The sequence below is a fragment of the Dermacentor andersoni genome, chromosome 1 (assembly GCF_023375885.2).
Source record: "Dermacentor andersoni chromosome 1, qqDerAnde1_hic_scaffold, whole genome shotgun sequence".
NCBI classification, from domain to species: domain Eukaryota; kingdom Metazoa; phylum Arthropoda; class Arachnida; order Ixodida; family Ixodidae; genus Dermacentor; species Dermacentor andersoni.
In genome coordinates this window covers 23,510,102-23,530,465 of record NC_092814.1, presented here as the reverse complement: position 1 = coordinate 23,530,465, position 20,364 = coordinate 23,510,102, and the positions used below count along the sequence as shown (strand labels likewise).

The following is a 20,364-nucleotide window of genomic DNA, read 5'->3' as shown; positions in this document are numbered from 1 at the left end:
GAGCACTCCCCGTACGTGGGCCGATCCCGAAGTTAGTGCAATGCCGGCCCGACCCGCGGCGGAGGTGAAGCAGGCGCTGAGCACTCCCCGTACGTGGACGGATCCCGAAGTTAGTGCAATGCCGGCCCGACCCGCGGCGGAGGTGAAGCAGGCGCTGAGCACTCCCCGTACGTGGGCCGATCCCGAAGTTAGTGCAATGCCGGCCCGACCCGCGGCGGAGGTGAAGCAGGCGCTGAGCACTCCCCGTACGTGGGCCGATCCCGAAGTTAGTGCAATGCCGGCCCGACCCGCGGCGGAGGTGAAGCAGGCGCTGAGCACTCCCCGTACGTGGGCCGATCCCGAAGTTAGTGCAATGCCGGCCCGACCCGCGGCGGAGGTGAAGCAGGCGCTGAGCACTCCCCGTACGTGGGCCGATCCCGAAGTTAGTGCAATGCCGGCCCGACCCGCGGCGGAGGTGAAGCAGGCGCTGAGCACTCCCCGTACGTGGGCCGATCCCGAAGTTAGTGCAATGCCGGCCCGACCCGCGGTGGAGGTGAAGCAGGCGCTGAGCACTCCCCGTACGTGGACGGATCCCGAAGTTAGTGCAATGCCGGCCCGACCCGCGGCGGAGGTGAAGCAGGCGCTGAGCACTCCCCGTACGTGGGCCGATCCCGAAGTTAGTGCAATGCCGGCCCGACCCGCGGTGGAGGTGAAGCAGGCGCTGAGCACTCCCCGTACGTGGGCCGATCCCGAAGTTAGTGCAATGCCGGCCCGACCCGCGGCGGAGGTGAAGCAGGCGCTGAGCACTCCCCGTACGTGGGCCGATCCCGAAGTTAGTGCAATGCCGGCCCGACCCGCGGCGGAGGTGAAGCAGGCGCTGAGCACTCCCCGTACGTGGGCCGATCCCGAAGTTAGTGCAATGCCGGCCCGACCCGCGGCGGAGGTGAAGCAGGCGCTGAGCACTCCCCGTACGTGGGCCGATCCCGAAGTTAGTGCAATGCCGGCCCGACCCGCGGCGGAGGTGAAGCAGGCGCTGAGCACTCCCCGTACGTGGGCCGATCCCGAAGTTAGTGCAATGCCGGCCCGACCCGCGGTGGAGGTGAAGCAGGCGCTAAGCACGGTTGCAGCGAGCAAGCTGGAAGACAGATCGTTTCCTTTTTTTTTTAATGTCCATTGACTTTATTTTAAACGCGGCAAAAAGACCCGCGCAAGATACAATACGCCGCAAAGAACCGAAATTGATGTTGTCGAGCGTGCTCTAACACTCTGTGTTGACATAAGTGAAGTAATTAAGAAGTTAATTATTAAAAATTATCAAATAATTCATTATGAGCAATAGAATAGATAGAAGCAGCAGATTTAAGAGTAATTTACCAGCACTCGTGTAGCTGGGCTTGCTGGTGCATATTCAGAAAGTATAAAGGAGCGCAACCGGAACTCGCACGAAGAAAGAGCGCTCGTCCCCACCTCTTTGTTCGTCCAGCGTTCCAGGTTGAGCTTCTGTATACTTCTTGATTAAAAAATGATGTTGCGAGGGGGCGACACCTGTCAGAGCCTCATCCAGCGCGCGACGTTCCTCGCCTGCCGACATTGGAGTCGGTTTCAAATGTTTGTCGCAGTTGTTTGCCGTGTTTGCTGCGCGGCACAGGAGAGGATGCATCTTTTAAGTACGCTCTTCGGCCATCTCGTATCTGTGATGCGAATTCACGGTGAGGGATAAGCAGGCAAGAACGGGAAGAACGTAAACACGGACAAGCGCTCACTTCCAACTAAATCTTTAATAATGCGATAGCACTGTAGGCGGACTTAAACCACTTTGTAGGTATTATAGAAATGTGGGCCGATCCTGGAGATAGTCCAATAGTAAACTGGGCCACTATCATATAATATGCTGTTCCCAGAAATTGGTTTTGGCACGTAAAACACCAGAATTTAATTTGTTCAATTACCAACGAGCCATATGATCACGAAACTCACAAAAAAAGAAAAAAAAAAAAACTGAAACACAGGCGCCCAACCGCTGGCGCATTCCGAATAGAATTAACTTCCCTGTCCGATAGAACTATGGATGGCTTACTTACTGAATACATTTATTTAATTTTTATGCTGTCTTTGCCATATATATAGTAGTTAAGAATTTCATTATGTGGTGCTGGAGAAAAAGAAAACGCGTGAAATACTCTTGGAACACACACACACACGCACACACAAAGCCAACAAACAACGACACCAAGGACAACATAGGCGAAATTACTTGTACTTACTCATTATGTTGAAGAAATGATCAATTAATGGAAATGTAAGTGGAAGAGAAAAGGACTGGTCGCAGGTAGAATAAGAACCCACGTCTTCGCATTAGGAGTGCGATGCCCTTACGAATTGGTAAGAGCATCGCACTCGTGTTATGCTTTAGGGCTCGCGTCACTCACTGTGATGAGGAGTTCGTTACAAGTGCCTTGAAACGTACAGCGGCGGTGTCCGCTGATATATCGTGGTTTCCGGCGCAACGAAAAAAAAAAAAAACAGATAAGAAAGCTACAGCGGCTTGCTCGCACTGCCATGGCGACGTAGAATAACCGTCACCGAATCGCGACGATTGCTCCAGAAGCGTTGCGACTCCAGCCGCTGAGCTGAAAAATCCAGCCGTGAGCGGCGGACCCGAAACGGTCGCCTTTCGACCGAAGCGGCCATTTTCAACCGATGGCTGCGAGGCACTAGTCACTTGCCGGTATGAATGCGGGAAGAGAATCTGCACCAACAAATGTTTTCCGCTTCTTTCTCGCGGAACAACACGTGATATTTCCTTAATAATATTTCCTTAAAGTCCGGAATAACAATTGATTATTTATTCAAGTACTTTGTATCTCCTTTTGCTGTATGATTCCCTTCCTGTTTGGACATAAGTGCTCGGTATGTAATAAATAAATAACTTGCGGGGTTTCAGGTGCCAAGACGAGGATGTGACGATGAGGCGCGCCGTAGTGGGAGGCAATCTTCGCGGCCGCCCCTTGCACGCGCATCCACGTCACGGGGCCCCCGTCGGAGTTGCAAGTGGCGCCGGTATCGAGCCCGCGACCTGGAGCTGAGCAGCGGAACGCAAGGGCTACCGCGGCGGGTAAATAAATAAACAACTAATGTATGCGCCATCTGTTTCATTAGGTGCCGGGAATTACCTGCATGAGAAATCAGAATCATCGGGAAATCAATTAAAATATTCACTAATTCGTAGATATTAAATTTGATGCACCTGTTGGGGCATTGAAACCTGGCAGTGGAGCATTAGTGGCTGCGCTTGACGGAAACTGCAGCGCCCCTCACGAGGCGTCTTTTTCTCCTGGCAAGTGTGCCCGAGTTCCAGCCTTATTCCCAAACTGTATTAGAGGGACGCTTTTGGGAAACTGAAAGCTCAGTGGCCAATTCATTTCGTCGTACACTTTCGAATCTTGAAACTGGCCTTCTGCTAACGTTGCTTCGCTACTGCTCGGCTTCAGTTTGGCAATTTAGACTTCTGTCACGAAGGAAACAACTAAAAAAGTTAAATAGTCCATCTTTTTAATTAACTGCCTGGACATTGCGATATGCCGTGCAAGAATTGTCTGCCTCTCCAGGTAAGCCACACCGGAACATGTGGAATTTCGCTATATGTTGCATGGTATTAAAAATATACGTGGGCGACAACTATATCAATCAATCAATCAATCAATCAATCAATCAATCAATCAATCAATCAATCAATCAATCAATCAATCAATCAATCAATCAATCAATCAATCAATCAAATGCTTATTATATACTGCCCAGGAAAGGCAACAAGCCTTTGTACTGGTCACTTAAGGAGTAATACACGACACACAATGTGCAGAAAAGGCAAATGTGATTGACAAAATGTGAGGTAGAGAAGCAAACATGCATGAAAAAAGAAAGCGAGCGTAAAAGTGAGTTAATCATGCAACATGATTATTCACACTTGTGCAGAAGAACACAGGGAATGAACTCCTAAATATGTGAATGCAGGTAATTGTTGCATGTTTTTTCCAAGTCTAGCCACAGCACAGTCTCTATACCGCAAGAAGACGTCACGCAGAAAACGCGCATTGATGCCACGCATATTTTTGCGGCACACGAAATTGCGCATGATCAAGAATGTATAGTGCCATGAACAACCTTATAAAGCCTTATATTCTCTCTGCACCAGTTTGAGAGTGAGAAAATGTCTATTTGCAGGTGAACGCAGACGCAAGCACTTTCGACAGCCTTAAATAGCTTCAGGCCGTCAGCATATACGAAGAAAAAAGAGTATTGAACTGGCTGACGAAATTTGATTTACAAACAGTAAGAAGAAAAGAGGGCCAAGAACGGATCATTCATAAAATCCTTTAGTGACCTCGTAGCTAGTGACCATTAGCGCCCCCCATGCACTTGAAAAGAAGGCCTTCGTCGACTGATAGCGTACACTGCAGAGTGATAAGGAAGGGTACTTGAGGTAGATACATATTGGACGCGTTAGCATTATGAGTGGCAAAGTGAAAAAGAAACTATATATATATATATATATATATATATATATATATATATATATGTGTGTGTGTGTGTGTGTGTGTGTGTGTGTAAAGTATACTGGTCCTTTTTTTTTGCGACAACCTCCTATTCTACTGAAGAAAAACTCACACAATTTTACCTAAATGTGGGAAGCAATTATTCAGACGATTTCTTTCTGTAAATAAATTGCTGATGCCGCGAGAGTGCTACGAAAGTTGCGCACACAAGTGAAACTACGTCGGACAGAAAAATTTCTACAAAATTATTGCTTTGACCTATTACTGCGAATTCTCTTTTCTATATTCTGCGTACAGCACTCTTTCATGGCTTTAGTGGTATATTACTTTTCGTTTTGATTTATATTACATTTAGTCATGACAGAAATTCGACAATTGCCGCATATTTAATATTTTTAGAGAAAAACTAATTGCTCTGTGAGGAACATATTCACAACTTGGGCTTGGTACATGTGTATACTGAATGATAAAAATACTCTGAGAAGAAATGAAACCTAAAATTTCTGTTCAAGTTACGACAAACTTGGAAAAAATTATGTTGTCACTGAAATTGTGGCTCCATTTTAACAATGTAGCGGTCCAAGTAAAAATATGTCCTAATCAGGATTGTATAGTATGCTTTGCTGCTAATTTATTTAGAAAGTTCTAAAAGAGTGAATTCTGTTTTAAGTGAGAAAAAAATGTTTGAACTGCACAATCACAAGGTTGCGCGGGACATCTTTGTTTTGCCTTCACTGCACAACACATCAGTTGGCCTTTTAACCTGGCTCGTTTCACGTGTTCCTTTTCCTTCTTTTTGAAGACAAGGTCTTCTTTGGAAACTCCAGATTTATTTGGGGTTCGTGAGGTCTGGGTTTCATACCACTTTCGTTTTGTAAATTGGATGACTCGAGGCCTTCTATATTGCACGTAGGACGAGGAAACAGGCGTCGAAACAAAGCTGAGAACACAAAAGACGTGCGAAATTATCCTACAGCTATGTACAGAGAAGTAAGAACGCGTATCTAGTACATTTACTTTTTTTTTGTGGGAAATTTCATTTTGACGCCCGTTTCCTTGTCGTACGCGCATTAAAAGGCTTAAAATCGTATAATTTAGGAGATGCAAGTGGCCAGAAACCAAGAATTCACGAATCCCAAATCAATCTGAAGTCGCCAAAGAAGACCTTGTCTACAAAAAGACAAAAATCCGAGGACACATACGCACTTATGAGTTGTGAATGTGAAATCATTCATGTCCAGTTGAACGCCACTGAGCGGTCCTTCGAGTTGTGAGCTGCGAGTATTGTAACATAGCGGTACGTGCTGCCCGAGCTGGCAAGTAGCAGCATCCTGCGGTGCGAACGCCTCATACCACCGACGTCCTGCGCGACGAGAGACCGATGAAGCAGCAGCGGCCACCAAGGCCGGCAGGCGAGCGCACCTAAGCCCATAGAAGGGGGGGGGGGGGGGGGGCGTTGAGGTACGAATCCCGCGCCGGCTTCCGAGAGCGACACGGCAAGAGCGAGAGACGCGCTGGCACCGCGGCGACGCCCTCATTCGACACCTGGCACGCGCTAGCGAGCGGCAGGTGGTTCGTTTCACCCGCTCTGCTCCGTCGAGGCGTGCTCGTGACGTGGCGTGGCAGCCAAATGGGAATTTAGGCGCCGTTTCGCTGCTACAGACGCCGGCTTTTTCGTTCAGTGGGCCATTTGGTGCTTTCGCATCAAAATGGAACACCTGAAACGAACCGGGCTAAAACGCCGACCGACGTGCTGTGCAGTGAAGGCGAAACAAAGAGATGCTCCCCGCAATGTTGCGATTGTGCAGTTCAACAATTTTTCTCTCGCTTAAAACACAATTTACTCTTTTAACGCTTTCTAAGTAAATCGACAGCAAAATATACAACACAATGCTGATCAGGCCACATTTTTGCGTGGACCGCTACATTGTAAAGATGGAGCCCCAAATTGATTCAGTACGTCATTTTATCGCGATAGCAATTATAAGGACACTCCAGGCGCAATTCTGCCGTCGCCGTCGCCATCGGCGTCGGCGTGAGGTTCAGCATAAACAGCCCAGAAAGAGGATGGGAAGACGGCACCGCGGATGCGACGGCGCAGCCAGTTGTTTCTTCAGCCATTTTCATTTCCATTCTATCTTGGTCGTTGGTGTCTCTGTTCACTATTTATGATATATATATATATATATATATATATATATATATATATATATATATATATATATATATATATATATATATATATATATATATATATATATGCAATGCGTTCACGGCATTGCGAAGTTTGGTCAGGAGCAGATACATGGTGTTTTCAGTACGAAACAGAAGAATGGCAGTTCTACAATATGCGAAAGTATGCGTGATACTATGACACAACAACGCAAAGCGCGCAAAAGAACAATGACAGCGAGTTATCAGAACTATCGAGATCATGAAAGTAAGCTTTATAAATACTCAGTACTGTGTGAACGGTTGAGTGTTAGGGATGACAGGCACGAGAATCAAGGGGGTTAACCGAGGGGCCCGATTTTTATTAATCATATCATAAGAAGCCACAAAGACACCAAGGGCAACATAGGGGAAATTGCTTCTACTTGCTAACTGAATTAAAGAAATGATAAATTAATGGAAATGAAACTGTATGAAAAAACAACTTGCCGCAGGTGGGGAACGATCCCACGTCTTTGCATTACACGTTCGATGCTAAGTACAAGTAATTTATTCTATGTTGTGCTTGGTGTCTTTGTTGGCTCCTTATTAAGGAATGACAGGCGGGAACATGGAAAGGTGTATGTTCTCTGGTGACGTTGCGCGGAATACGAAACATTATACAGCTGAGGAGTTCGGGGCAAGTGAGGATGCCGTGAAAGAGTGAAGAGAAACATGAGGTTCGCGCAATTACGCCGGTAGCGAAGTAAAGGCAATAATAATAATAATAATAATAATAATAATAATAATAATAATAATAATAATAATAATAATAATAATAAAAATAATAATAATAATAATAATAATAATATTTATAATAATAATAATAATAATAATAATAGCTCCTCCTTCGTGAGCGGCAATACAATCTTCTTTTGCTTGTTCGGTGTCTATAGTGGTGCGCCCCAAGATTCCTTGTTAGGTGCACTTTTCTTCCTAATTTTCATCAGCGCTGCCAAGATCAAATTATTTAAGAAGATGCAGAGTATTGAGGAATACCGCACTCTGTAAACTGACCTGTCGTCATTTTCTGAATGGCGCCAATTAAACGGGCTCATTCTAAATTCATCTAAGACTCAGAATTTTGTAACATTGGCATAAAACCCATAATACCGTCTTTCAGTATGTGGATCGGGCAATGTATAGGGGGTTGTTGAAATAAGCGACCTCGGTGTGTTTCGTGAGAGTACCTTAAAGGGACAGTTAATTAAAATTCTGCAGCCGAGTTTGTTAACCGACGTGAAAGCTGGGGCGCTGAAAGTGGTAAATAGAGCGCTGTCTTTCGGAAAGAATTGGACTGAAAAAGATTTGTGATTTTCTCATAAACTACCAGGCCTGTATAGTGGCCGCGGCGTGAAACTGAAGACGTGACGCATGGCCTTCGAGATGGCCCGATCTGCGATCTCGGAAGGCACGCTGCTGCGCTCATTCTTTTACCATCGCCCGCCACCGCCCGCTGGGCCCCGCACGGAGTGGCGCACAGGCGGACCCCAATGAACGGTGCGCTCGCGCTGCAGCACTCGGCGAACGCGGTGCGAGCCGAGGTCACGCCAAGGGCTTCGCTTTGGCGGGAACGTCGTCGCTCGCACACGCGTGCTTTTATTGACGAACACTTGACGGCTCCGCCGCCAATAGCCCGCTGGACGCCGACGGCGCTTCGGCTCTCCTAGATCGCAGATTTTTGCCAACGTGATTAACCTCCCGCCGGTAGAAAGAGCAAGCGGGCAAGCCGAGGGAGACTGTCTTGCCTGTGAAATACCCTCGCATTACGGCTCCTCATCTCGCCAGTACATTATTTAGGTTGTTGTTCTTTTTCAACACAGGCGCACTTTTGACGTAGCCTTATTATATGAGTTACTATTTTGTGTCAAAAGCGCATTACAGAGGCTCGCCTCTCCACAGAATGCCAAGTCGATGCAAGTGTCATTGTCTCCATCTTGCTGTGCAGATGTAGAGCCTAGACGTTAGTGGCACATACCCGCTCTCGGGGATTGGCCAAGAACCAGGTAGTTTCATATAACAACAGGATGGATGGATGGATGGATGGATACAACTTTCTTGTACGTCCAGCAAGGTTTAACGCGACCCGGGCTCAGGTCTCCCACGGGAGTACGTCAAGGCCCTGCCTCAACGCCGCCTCACGGGCTTGCTGGACTGCCCACATCTGGATTCCGAGGTCTCAGCTGCGCAGAGCGGCGGCCCACCTCGACGATAGGGTCTCCGGAGTAACTGCCATCCCTCCTATAACTACATCGCCAAAAAAGAATTATAATATAACTGCAAACAAAACTGATGAATAGGTAAATTCGAAGAAATAGATTCTAGCTTATGATTGTGATATCTTTCAAAACGCGTTGTCTTCTTTCTTGTGTACCTGTTCCTCTTGAGCCTTCTTTCTAGCTTGACTTCTCTGCTATCTTTTCGTAGTTTCTTTCTGTGTATGTATATTCTGCATGTCAATTTTGTGTTGTTGCTGGATTGTTTCTCATTATAGACCTGTTTGTTCAGCTTTCATTTTCATTATATATCTTTATCCCATTACTTTGGGCCGTAGCCTTACCTTTCCTGTTTTTCTGTGTGCCAGTATTTACAGCTCGAGTTGTTCCCGGACACATAAGATAAAGCTCTCGACTGATCGATCACTAATAACACCCGCTCTATAAACAGGGTGTACCAATAACGTGCACAGAGCTAAAATGAGGGCCCTGAAAGCGAAGCCCTCCATGCCGCAGAAGCTAGCTGCGGCCTGAAACGATGGCCTATGCGTATCGCGCAAAGCGTTTCTCGGTCGAGGTGCTAAACGCCGCGGCGGCGGCAACCGTCGTTATCGTTACGCACTGATGGTTGACAGAGCACTCGCTTCTCGCCTCGGCGAGGTATGATGTTTACAGGATCCGTGAGGTATGGCTGCCATCCTGCTTCTCGCATTCCAACTTCCCATTCCTGGACTTGGACCCCAACCGCAGTTTGCGTCTGAGAAGTTGTAACTTGGTCACGTGATCGCCGAAGGGTGCCGAACAGCGGCAGCAAGACGATTCAGAGGGACCCCGGGACGATGCTCGAGGCAAACCACCTGGCTCCTCCAAAGTGCTTAGAGGCCTCGTTGTTGGGTAACCCAGTAAAAATAAATGCCCTTTTGTAACCTCCAGCGAGTTCGCTTTCCCTGTTGGCAACAGTACTATGTTAACAGCCATGCATCAAGAAACCGCTAGTAAGACTGTGCTTTCAACTTGCATTCCATCTCGCAGTGGACCGATGCCTCGAAAAGAGTTGTAGTGCACACAACGTCGTCTTGGAGCGCCTGCTGTGAGACTGTTTGAGTGCCGCGCAAAATGACAAGCGTCAAAGCATTATTGAACATTGCCGTAGCTGGGGAGTTGGATTCACCGCGTGGACAACGAGGGCTTCTTTTTCGTCTTCATATGGCGAAGGTGAAGATGGGGACGACAAGCTGGCAAAGCGACGGCGGCGGAACGGACTGACACGTTTCGAGCGTTTAATTGGCGCTGCAGTAAGTAGAGAGAGAGATAAACGGGTTGGGAAAGGCAGAGAGCTTAACCCTAAAGGATTCTGCTTTGCTACCCTGCACGGGAGGAAGGGTAAGGAGAAATGAAAGAGGGAAATAATAGCGGAGAGCAACAGCAAAAGCCCTAAAAGGAGGCTGCAGGAATAAAGCCGTTAGCACGAGGCGATCCCATATGCAATGCTCGCAAGGGACCAACGCATGACCTTATTTCGGGCTTCACCTGCTGCTGCACCTGCTGAAAAAAAAAGTCGCCCTTTCGCCCACAGTACGAAGCATATGATGCCATAGCGGGCGCAGTAAGATTTGCACTGTTTCGTGCGGTTGGGGTAAACATTCGCAAATGTGCGCGGTCAATCTCCTTGCCAGGAGAAAGCACAAGAAAACAAACATTATTCAATGTTGACGCATATCGTTTGAAAAGGCGGCGTTGCCCGGTGTACGTCGGAGGGGAGAGACACGTCACACTTTTATAGGGAGAGCAGGTGGGTTAAGCCTGCCTCCTTTCACTTTCTACTCCTGGCTTCGTTACTTTTACGTCAGCGCTCGTATCAGCCGTCAGTAGTGGCGTCATTTCATCGAGCGCTCAAGAGGCATGTCAAGATGTGTACATAGCATGCGCGGAGGGACTGTAAAGTAGGATCTTCGCCAGACTGCCTCGGAGTTGCGTCTCCACCAGTACGTTGCGCACTGCCCCTCCGTGGAGGGCTGTCACCGAGGACCATCTGTCAAGGCGCGTTGGGACGCATTTAGCCGCGTGGGGGCACACGGTGCAGACGGCCAAGACTGTCGCAGCGACTTTGGTCCGTAGTTCTTTATTTAACTGTGGCCCCGCCATTTGTCCACGCGAGTTGCTCCTTGTGTAGTATCAAGAGCCACGCGAATAGCCTGCGACCCACCGTGCTTGCCTAGTGGCTTTGGTGTTAGGCTGCTAAGCACGAGGTCACGGGTTCCAATCCCGGCCGCGGCAGCTGCATTTCGATGGAGGCGAAATGCAAAAATGCCCTTGTACCGTGCTCGTTAACGAAATCCAGCTTGTAATAAATATTACGAAGTCAGTCTATTCTACGTCATGCCTCATAATCGGATGGTAGTTTGCGCACGTAATACCCCAGCATTTAATTTTAATATTTCCTACGCGTTCTCAGTGTGCCTAACGAATGCACTCAGTTTCAATCGCGTTTTTGTCATCGGTTTTTGGATTTATGTCGGCAATCGCGTTCTTATAATCGACGCGCCGGAGAAAAACTCATCAACAGCAACGACTATCAACGGTTGCGACTCAGCGGCACGGCGCCTGCTAGCTTCCCGTAATTCTTTTTTTTTTTGTGCTGGAGTTTTACGAGCCAAAACCACGATTCGATTATGAGGCACGCCGTAATGGGGGACGACTGATTAACTTTGACCACCACGGGATCTTTAACGTGCCCTCAATGCACGGGACACAGGCGCTTTCACATTTCCATCTGCCATCAAAAAATTCCCGCTCCAATGCAACGTTGTTATGCCGTCTCTGGATAGGAGTTGCATTTACGAAAGCATACTTCCGAAATGGGATGCCAGACACACCTACGGGGGACTCCTGCGGAATCGAAGAAAGTATTGAACATTTCCCGCGCTTTTGTTCCCGTTATGACGTCCAGCGCAGCCCTGTCCGGAGAACACTAAGCCGACTATAGACTCAAGAACGTTTTCAGAAGCCAAGCTTCTTAGATCATGGCCGTGTGCCCTCACTGGCGCAGAAATCAACGAAGGCGTTGTTACAGTACTTGAAGTCCACATGTCTCTGCAGTAGTCTGTAGACGTGGTGTGCTCCTTCGAGTGTGCGCGTGACTAGGTATCTCTCTCTCTTCGTTCCCTCCTTTCTCTCACTTTTTAGCTCCTCTCTCCCAGTTCAGGGTAGAAAACCGGACGTATGCCTATTTAACCTCCCTGCATTTCCTTGCCTCTCTATCTCTCTAGAGAGGACAGACCTTTTGCAGAACAGACGATTTTGATGTGATGTGATGTGACGATTGTGATGTTCGAAGCCACAAAAGCGCTGCTGCGCTTCTTGAGGTGAATCAGTCTGAATTTTTATGTGACGAACTGAATTATGAACGCTTAATTGCGTCCTTTCTAACTGACACAATTGCGTCAGAAAGTCAGGATCTGCATTGAATAAGACTCTACCAGCCTTAGGGCTCTTCAGGTGGACTTTATGGTTTCAGCTATTGTGTCGATAAAAACATTCTGCAGATCCCACACACTGTGGGAATCGACGTTATGTGAAATATTCTGCACGCAGCAGGCTATGTAAATTGTTTGGGGTTCATACCCAGGAACTAGGGACATTTCGTTCAGATTGCTTTTTTCGCCACCACGTGACGCATTGAGCTTAACGAATTCAAAATGAATGCCGTGACGCACAACACAATAAAAAGAAGCACACCCTGAGACTGTCGCTTTACCTCGGTACTTCGAAACGAATGCGCTTATGTATCAGCCTTATTTCGAAGGCGGCCAGCAGCAATGGCAATGACTCGGCGATTCTGGTAGAAACCTAGCCAGGCAGCTCGTCGGCATTCCGGATGAAATGTCAGGCCGAGATAACTGCTGCAGCGAAGCTTTCGTTGGATACTTCCTTCTTCTTTTCTTTTTTATTTGTGCACCACTGTGGCTGTGGGATTGCGTATACGTAAGCGTTCTGTTTCATGGGTTTCCTGTACAGAACCGGCGTGGTGCATTTAATTAATTAATTAATAGTCCGTTCCTGCGGCGAGCGTCGGCGGCGTCGGCGTAACCGATCGAACGAGCGCCGCGCAAAATGAAAGCGAACGCGGAGCGCAGCGGTAGATGAAAGAAATGCCATAGCGAAGAGAGGAGGAGGAAATCGCAGGGGGAAGGTGCAGCGGAACCATGAGGCGGAAAGCGGAGGAGGGGCGGCGGCCTGCGCATGGGGCGAGTTTGCGGCGGCCACGGTATCCGCAGCCGCATGGGCCATCTCAACAGCACTTCCGAGGTAGGAAGGGTACTGTAAGGTGGGAAGGGCTACGCTCGTCCGCGGCGTCTGCTGCTGAGGTCAGCCCGTGGTACCAGCCTGTGTGACGGGGATCACTGCTGCTGCATGGTGTTGTCGCCGCTGACTTCCGCGCGACCAAGGACCGCTCTCGTCGTTGGTGGAACGAAAGCGTGGGAAGAAAAGCGTAGTGCCGTGCAAAACGGGCTGTGCGGCAACCATGACTACAATATCGCGCCAGAGTAGCGCGCGTCGCCTGTATGGCAACAAAGGGCTGCATGAGTGGAGGTCTGTCTGCGGCGGTTGCTGTGAATCGCACCCACGCGTCACCCACGTGCTGCCCCCTGCGGCGTGCCTTATACTCCGATCTTGGTTTTGGCGCGTAAAACCTCCTAATTTCATAACGCGTCTCTTTTGCCAAGACGCCTAAATATACGACTAGAATGCTTGTATAACACCGTAATTAAACGATACAAATTAAACTTTGCACGCACATCTGGTTTAACCTGCGCCATTTCTGAAAATATGTATTCGTTACCTTGTTCAGTCGACCAAGGACAATGAATATGCCCACTACATACATCTTATTACGTATGAAAATAGTAGAAAAAGCAGTATCACCAATTATCTGCATAGCTCATAATTAACCCAGAGAATGATGAGTTGCGCTGCCAGGGGGAAGCAACTGCTAATGTCTTTCGGTATGCTGGTTTCATCAGCATCCACCAATTGTACCGCTATCGATTAAGTGTGGGATTTAGACTGGATCTTAATGAATATTTAAAGTATCTGTGAAAATTTTTTTGTTTGAAAAACAAAGGAACATGGCTACAAGGCGGGTGAATGTGAAACGTGGTAAGTGCCAACTGCAGGTTTAAATTCCGAAATCTTTTGAATTATTAGGAATCCGTCTATTTTGATTCGTTTTTCTGCGACTCAAGCAAGTTAGGCAGGAAGCGCGGCCCACCACAGTGCGATCACGTAAACTTTCTTCAGCGTTCATCTGTTTACTGATTATTTAGTTATCTATAGAGAAAAAAATGCTGAAGATATCAACAGAGTCTTGTCACTTTGACGCCGTAACTAAATGGTTTAATGAATGGCTCACGGAAATAAACGCTAATCAATTTAAATTTATGCGGGGGTCGCGGAATACTCGAACCTTATTATTTATTCATGCGCGACCCGCAGCACAATTATTATAGGGGCGTTGCACAACGCCCGCAGGTAGTGAGTTCTGAACAACAATGGTTCTTGGAAAAAAGAATATTCAGAGAGATCAGCCCTGGATAGGTACGGCCTACCTTTAAGTGGATGGACTTCACGCGAGGAAACATTGTGTGGGACCTTCAGATCAGTAGATTCTCGCATGATTGTGGAAGATTGAATAAAACAGCTTAAGGCGTAACCTGCTTCATCGTCCAAACAAAGGCATACAACAAAGTTATTTTTTCACTGCTGTTACACTTAGAAAGCGGTCTTGTATCGCCAGTACAAACCTTGCCGCGACGGACTGGATTTTTCCTAATGAAATAATATGCACACCATAACACGGATCCCACAGTGGGCAACCATACTACAAAACTGGTAAAAGATGCATTTTATGCGCTGTTTCTTTTACGTCAATGCTTGCGTGTTTTAATCTTCGTTGCAAGAAGCCATGGGAATGCCCTGCACTTCTAACTACAGTATTACCACGTTCTGTTACCACGACCAAGAGCCATCCTCTGACAGCAGAAAACCTAAATATTTGACTCATGGATTATTTTTATTTCTTCACCACTTAGCAAATACTGATATTTGATTTTGTTAACCTTTCTACTAAAGCTAACGCGTACACATTCTAAACAGTCTGTCTCATCAGATACGCTTGCATACAATACACGATCATCCGCACACAATCGTATCTGTGTTTTGATGTCATCAGAAATAGTATTAATAAAATCAAGAAAGAGAAGGGGTCCCAACACGGAGACTTGCTGCACACCAGACATAGCAGAAACATCCCCCGAATGACTCCCAGTCAAAACAACTCTTCTTCGATGCTCTTACTCAACAACACTGCGTTAGAGCCTGCACATCGTCTAAAGCTGGACGAAAACTCGTCAAGTGAGGGTGATACATTGTGAAAATAAAATAGGCTCTAAGGTTCAAAAGGAAATAAAACATACAATGACCTCTCGAGACCGCTACGCGTCCCTTGTTCACAATGAAGATGAGCGCAAGCGAGGGGCCGATTATTTATGCGTTAGGTGGCGCAGAGTTCGCATGTATATCTCGGCGAGATTACCTGTGTCCTGTTGATCGCGTTTCTAGTCATATGAATATGTAAACATCTTCAGAGTAGTCTTGAAGATAGGCACTTCTCTGTCGCGATTATGCTCGCAGCAACCCAATCGGTTAGTAGTCATGTGATGATCCGCCAAGGTGCATTTTTGTCTTTGACGAACAATTTTACAAGCAGCGGTTCGGAATAACAATGCGAGCCTCCGTTTCTGTCGCCTATGCAAACCTCGCCCTAGAGGGACTTGAAAGTTCGGAGATAACCTCGCTCCAAATTTTTTTGTCCGATACATGGACGACTGTTTTTGTGTGACTCGTCTTGGCGACGAGTCACGCAAAAACGACGAGCCTTTCCTTGGGCATCTGAAATCTTTTATACCAAGTATCAGACATTCGGCGAAGGGAATGAGAACCAGTGTGTATCGGAAGCAGACACACATGTCGGTTCGACTCTGCACATCCCATGGGACAGAGACGCTCGGTTGCCGTTGCACTCTTCTCTCCCGCATTGCGTATCTGCTCCCAGTCTGGACTGCGCTAGCAAGAGCCAGCCGTGGCAGAGAAGAACCTTTCTCTCCAACAAGGATTACTCTTCACAGCTTGTGAAAACTCAAGAATTGCGGTCTTCAGTTGCTTACCATGAAACAGTACAAGAAAAAATTTGTGTGGCTACGCTATCAAACACACGAGACCAGCTGAGCTGGGTGAAGTTAAGGCTTCTGAACAATGTATGCCGTCTTCCTCTTTGGGGGGGTTCGGGTGGGACGGTGCCTTTTGAGGCACCCACTGCAACAGAAGCGATTTCTTGAGACGCCATATTCGTCGGTGCATGCTAGCTCTATGCATGCTAGCTTCGGCGCAGTGTACCTGGTAGCTTCTTGAAAAATCCGCCGAAGCGAGCGCACGATATTTTATCAGCGAGCAATGACGTCACACCACCTGTGTACCCGCAGCGCCGCTCCTTCTCCCCGTTAGGCTCCACTCACCCTCGACGCGTCGCTACGCTGTGTGATGCTATTTTTATACTCTGCTTTCACTCTCTCTCAGCTCGCTCTCCCCAAGCTCGGCGAAGCTGCGAACGTCAACAGAAACCCAGTGAGGTTCTAACAGCTCCATTATACAAGAGAAACAGAAACGTGTGGCTGTCCCCTACGCGCAAGGAAACCAGTGAGGCACTCGCAAGAGATTTTGGCTCATAGGGCGTACAAATCGCACAGGTGCCAACAAACCAACTATACGCGCCGTGCACGCCGACGGACGCGCCACTGGTGGCGGCCTTGCGCAGAACACGCGGGAGAGGAGCCTGGCGCGCGCCGTAGTTTGTTGTGTCGTTGATCGTGCTTCTCCGTCTTATTCACGTTTTTTCAGAGCAAGATAGGCAACACCATTCGCACGTGTGGGGTGGCCAAAGCTTCAGGGAATGTCGAAGAAGAATTGTTGCAGGGTGGGGGGGCTCAAATATCGGTGAAAACGTGCCGGCGTACGGTTTTAATCATTCTCGGCAAAGCCTCATCAGCGGGAGCAACGGTAGCAAAAATGGATCGTCACTTCAAATGGAAATTTCTTGTTCTCATCCTTTCCTTTGTCTCGTCAGTGTTTTTTTCCACTCGATCATAGTTAGACGCGTGAGCAACGAAGTTCGTCTGCAGTGCAGCATGAGGTTTAAAGGCATTTCGCTAAAGTTCGGAATGCTGTTTGCCGCTTATATTGTTTTCCGCCTCTTTACCTCGTTGCGCTAGCTAGGCAGCACGACTGCACGAGCGCATTGCGTTGTATGTTAAAGCTACTGAAGTTTGCAAGAACTGAAATTGTTGGTTTCATATGGCGCGGTAAATCCTCGCACCAGCTGTCGCGCACTTCATGTTTTTACATCTATTTTATGCGTGGCTTCGCACATGTTTAACTGTTGCTAGTTGCTCCATGCATAACTCTTGTCGATTCTTTTGGGCTGCGAAGTTTTCACCCTGCCTTGTTTGTAAAAGGCATAAATCACGCTGTGTCTTATCGGAATGATACCAAGGAAGTGCTTCTTTAACAGCTTTATTCTTTTCGCCCGAGGGCATCTTAGATATTGTTTGCGTTTTTGGAAATGTGTTTAGAAAATAGGTAGTTCAGGGCGAGAATTGCTAATAGCTGCTGCATATGGTATTTTTGTTCCATTTCTCGCTGAAAAGTTCGCGTCCCGTTTGGGAAGTCATCACACCTCGATGCTGCCTGAGCAAACTTAACACGCCGAGTGATTTGTTTGTTTCACAACGTAGTCCGTTCTTGCATGTGAGTTTTCTACTCAAATGAATTCTTTCTTATATTACGCTGCAGACGACTAAACCGGGCCTTGCCGCCATCGCTCATCTACTTTGACTGGCGCTGCTCTGCCTTTAAATATATCATGGGGCACCTCTCTCTAGTAATATAAAAATGTACTGAAAACTTAGTCAGTCTTTAGCTTTGTACGTTTCCAAGCAGCTCCCTTGTGGAATTTAAAATTGTACAAACTGCAGCGGGAACGGTAGTTCATCGGCGTAGGCAGCAGAATTGCATCGGCGGTACAGCAGTAACACGCGCTTTTATTAACCCGTGTGTTTGGTGACTTCGTTGGCTAGTGTACGCGTTTCCATCAATAAATTGGCAATTACTCTTCTTGAGGCGGCTTCGACTGCAGTTATTCGGCAATGTCACATGTATTCATCGGCAGAAAAATCACAACGGCATATGCAGAGATTGCACCGTGCGGATTTGTTTGATATAAGTCTGCATATAAGACAACAGCTATCACAGCTTGTTTCCAACTAACACCAAACGCAACGTATTACTTCGGCCGAGGCGCGACAGATAAGGCACTACCTCGATCGCGATGGTTTTCTTTATTTCCTTTATTTCGTTCTGGATAACTCAGAGGGAGCCTGTTCAAGGGCGCTGCTTAATGATCCGGGTGGGAGCGCAATTATGTGGTATTCTCCATATTTTGCGAGGTTTATTTATCAGTCGGAAAAAAATTGTACGCAGTTAGTACGTTGCTGAAAATACCGCAGTTAGAAGTTCCTTGGCTCTGCTTTCAAATGCCTCCTTGACACTTGATAATTAGGATAGAATGTCTCAAGTTAGATAATTATTTATAATTACGTAATTAAATCTCCGTAACAAAACAATTACTGGCAGCTGCTCCACTCTACAGTAAACAATATGCACTAGGGTTTGTTCGAGTAACGCACTGCTCTTTCTTTAAATCTTGGTGCATCATAGTTAATTTGGACACCCTGTATATTTATGACTTTGCATGCAACTGGCGATGGTTCTATCCCTTATAAATGTTGTAAATTATTAGGAGAGTTTTTTTATGAGTCGTTAGCATTGCTTACTGGAAAAAGAAGCAATACTGAGACAGACAACATTCACGTGAATTTCACACGCCATGATAAAAGTCCGTGCCGAAGGGGTCACTGAAGTCTATAGTTTTTCATGGTCAAAAAAAGCACGCAAAGCAATTTGAAACGTGGTGAACATACAGCAACATATTCCTTCTCTAGGCATAGGGTATCCATATGTTTAGAAATATAATTTTATTTGGCTATACCTCAATCTCTTTCAAAAATATAATAAGCTTTGCCCTGTGTGTACATTGAAATAAATTGTGTGCGTGTGCATTGTGTTTACAGTGGAAATTTAAAACAATGTTGAAGTGAGAAAATACGGATGAGGCGGCCGCCGCTAGTGCTTCTAATGCGCGTGTCCTCCTATTGTCAGGTTTTGTAGAAATAAACCAAAAGTGTGAACTAAAAGCCGTGGACGTCCACGCGAATAATGATGCAGTAAGCTATTAGCCCCAGTAAAATTTCAAGTGAAAAGATCGCGAAAGTCAAAAGAAAACCTCAAATGATGTGTGTGACAAAGCTCGGGCAATGGCACTTTAGGTGTGTGTGGGGGGAGGGGGCGCTTCGGCATCGCCTGGGCGGGGGGGGGGGGGGCTCAGCCCCCCCGGAAAACTCTGGAGGGGGCTCGGGCCCCGGAGCCCGCCCCCCCTCCCCCCTTTCTCGTAGTCGGCCCCTATGTTATGAAGTACAGCTTTAGTTTTCTTTATTGCAAATTATGTTATATGAATGTTGACCTGACTCTGACATCAATTTCGAAATTTTACGTATAGGCTACCCTGACACTGCACTAACTTCATTTCTTGCCATAATACGGAACACAGGCCGTCGAGTGCGGCTCATCAACACATAAAGATAATAAGGGAGAATTTGTGAGTCAATTTCTCGCCATGGGTAATATAGGAGCCCGTTTCTCGTAAATATGCCTCTTGGTTCAGAGATTAGATTATGGGGTTTTACGTGCCAAAACCACTTTCTGATTATGAGGCACGCCGTAGTGGAGGACTCCGGAAATTTCGACCACCTGGGGTTCTTTAACGTGCACCTAAATCTAAGTACACGGGTGTTCTCGCATTTCGCCCCCATCGAAATGCGGCCGCCGTGGCCGGGATTCGATCCCGCGACCTCGTGCTCAGCAGCCCAACACCATAGCCACTGAGCAACCACGGCGGGTCTGGTTCAGAGCGTGTGTACTGAAAGCAGACTGGCAGTTCGCGCTTTCTGTGCAGCCACCCAAGTCATTGTGAAGACTTTCGCTGTTTGGGGGTTAGGCCTTTCGTTGTCATGCACCAAAAACATACACAAATAACGCGCCCGGTCGGCCACCGAAAGGTCGCAATCATCATGTTGAGGTCGGGATTACGCTTCTACGGGTTGGTCGCATCCTTGAGAAAAAATCGGAAAGTGACAGGTTACTTTGAGACGACGGGCTGCCGCTCTTTATCA

General features: G+C 47.3%; 1 protein-coding gene across 3 annotated transcripts in view; it reads left to right on the top strand.

Annotated features, from left to right (window-relative positions):
- The window catches only part of LOC129380411 (uncharacterized), a 70,592-nt gene that overhangs the window by 4,560 nt on the left and 45,668 nt on the right, over positions 1-20,364 (top strand). For all 3 annotated transcript variants that reach the window (XM_055061249.2, XM_055061250.2, XM_055061248.2), the window contains exon 2: positions 2,924-3,094. The gene's annotated coding sequence lies outside the window, so the exon portion shown is untranslated. The remainder of the gene's footprint in view (positions 1-2,923; positions 3,095-20,364) is intronic.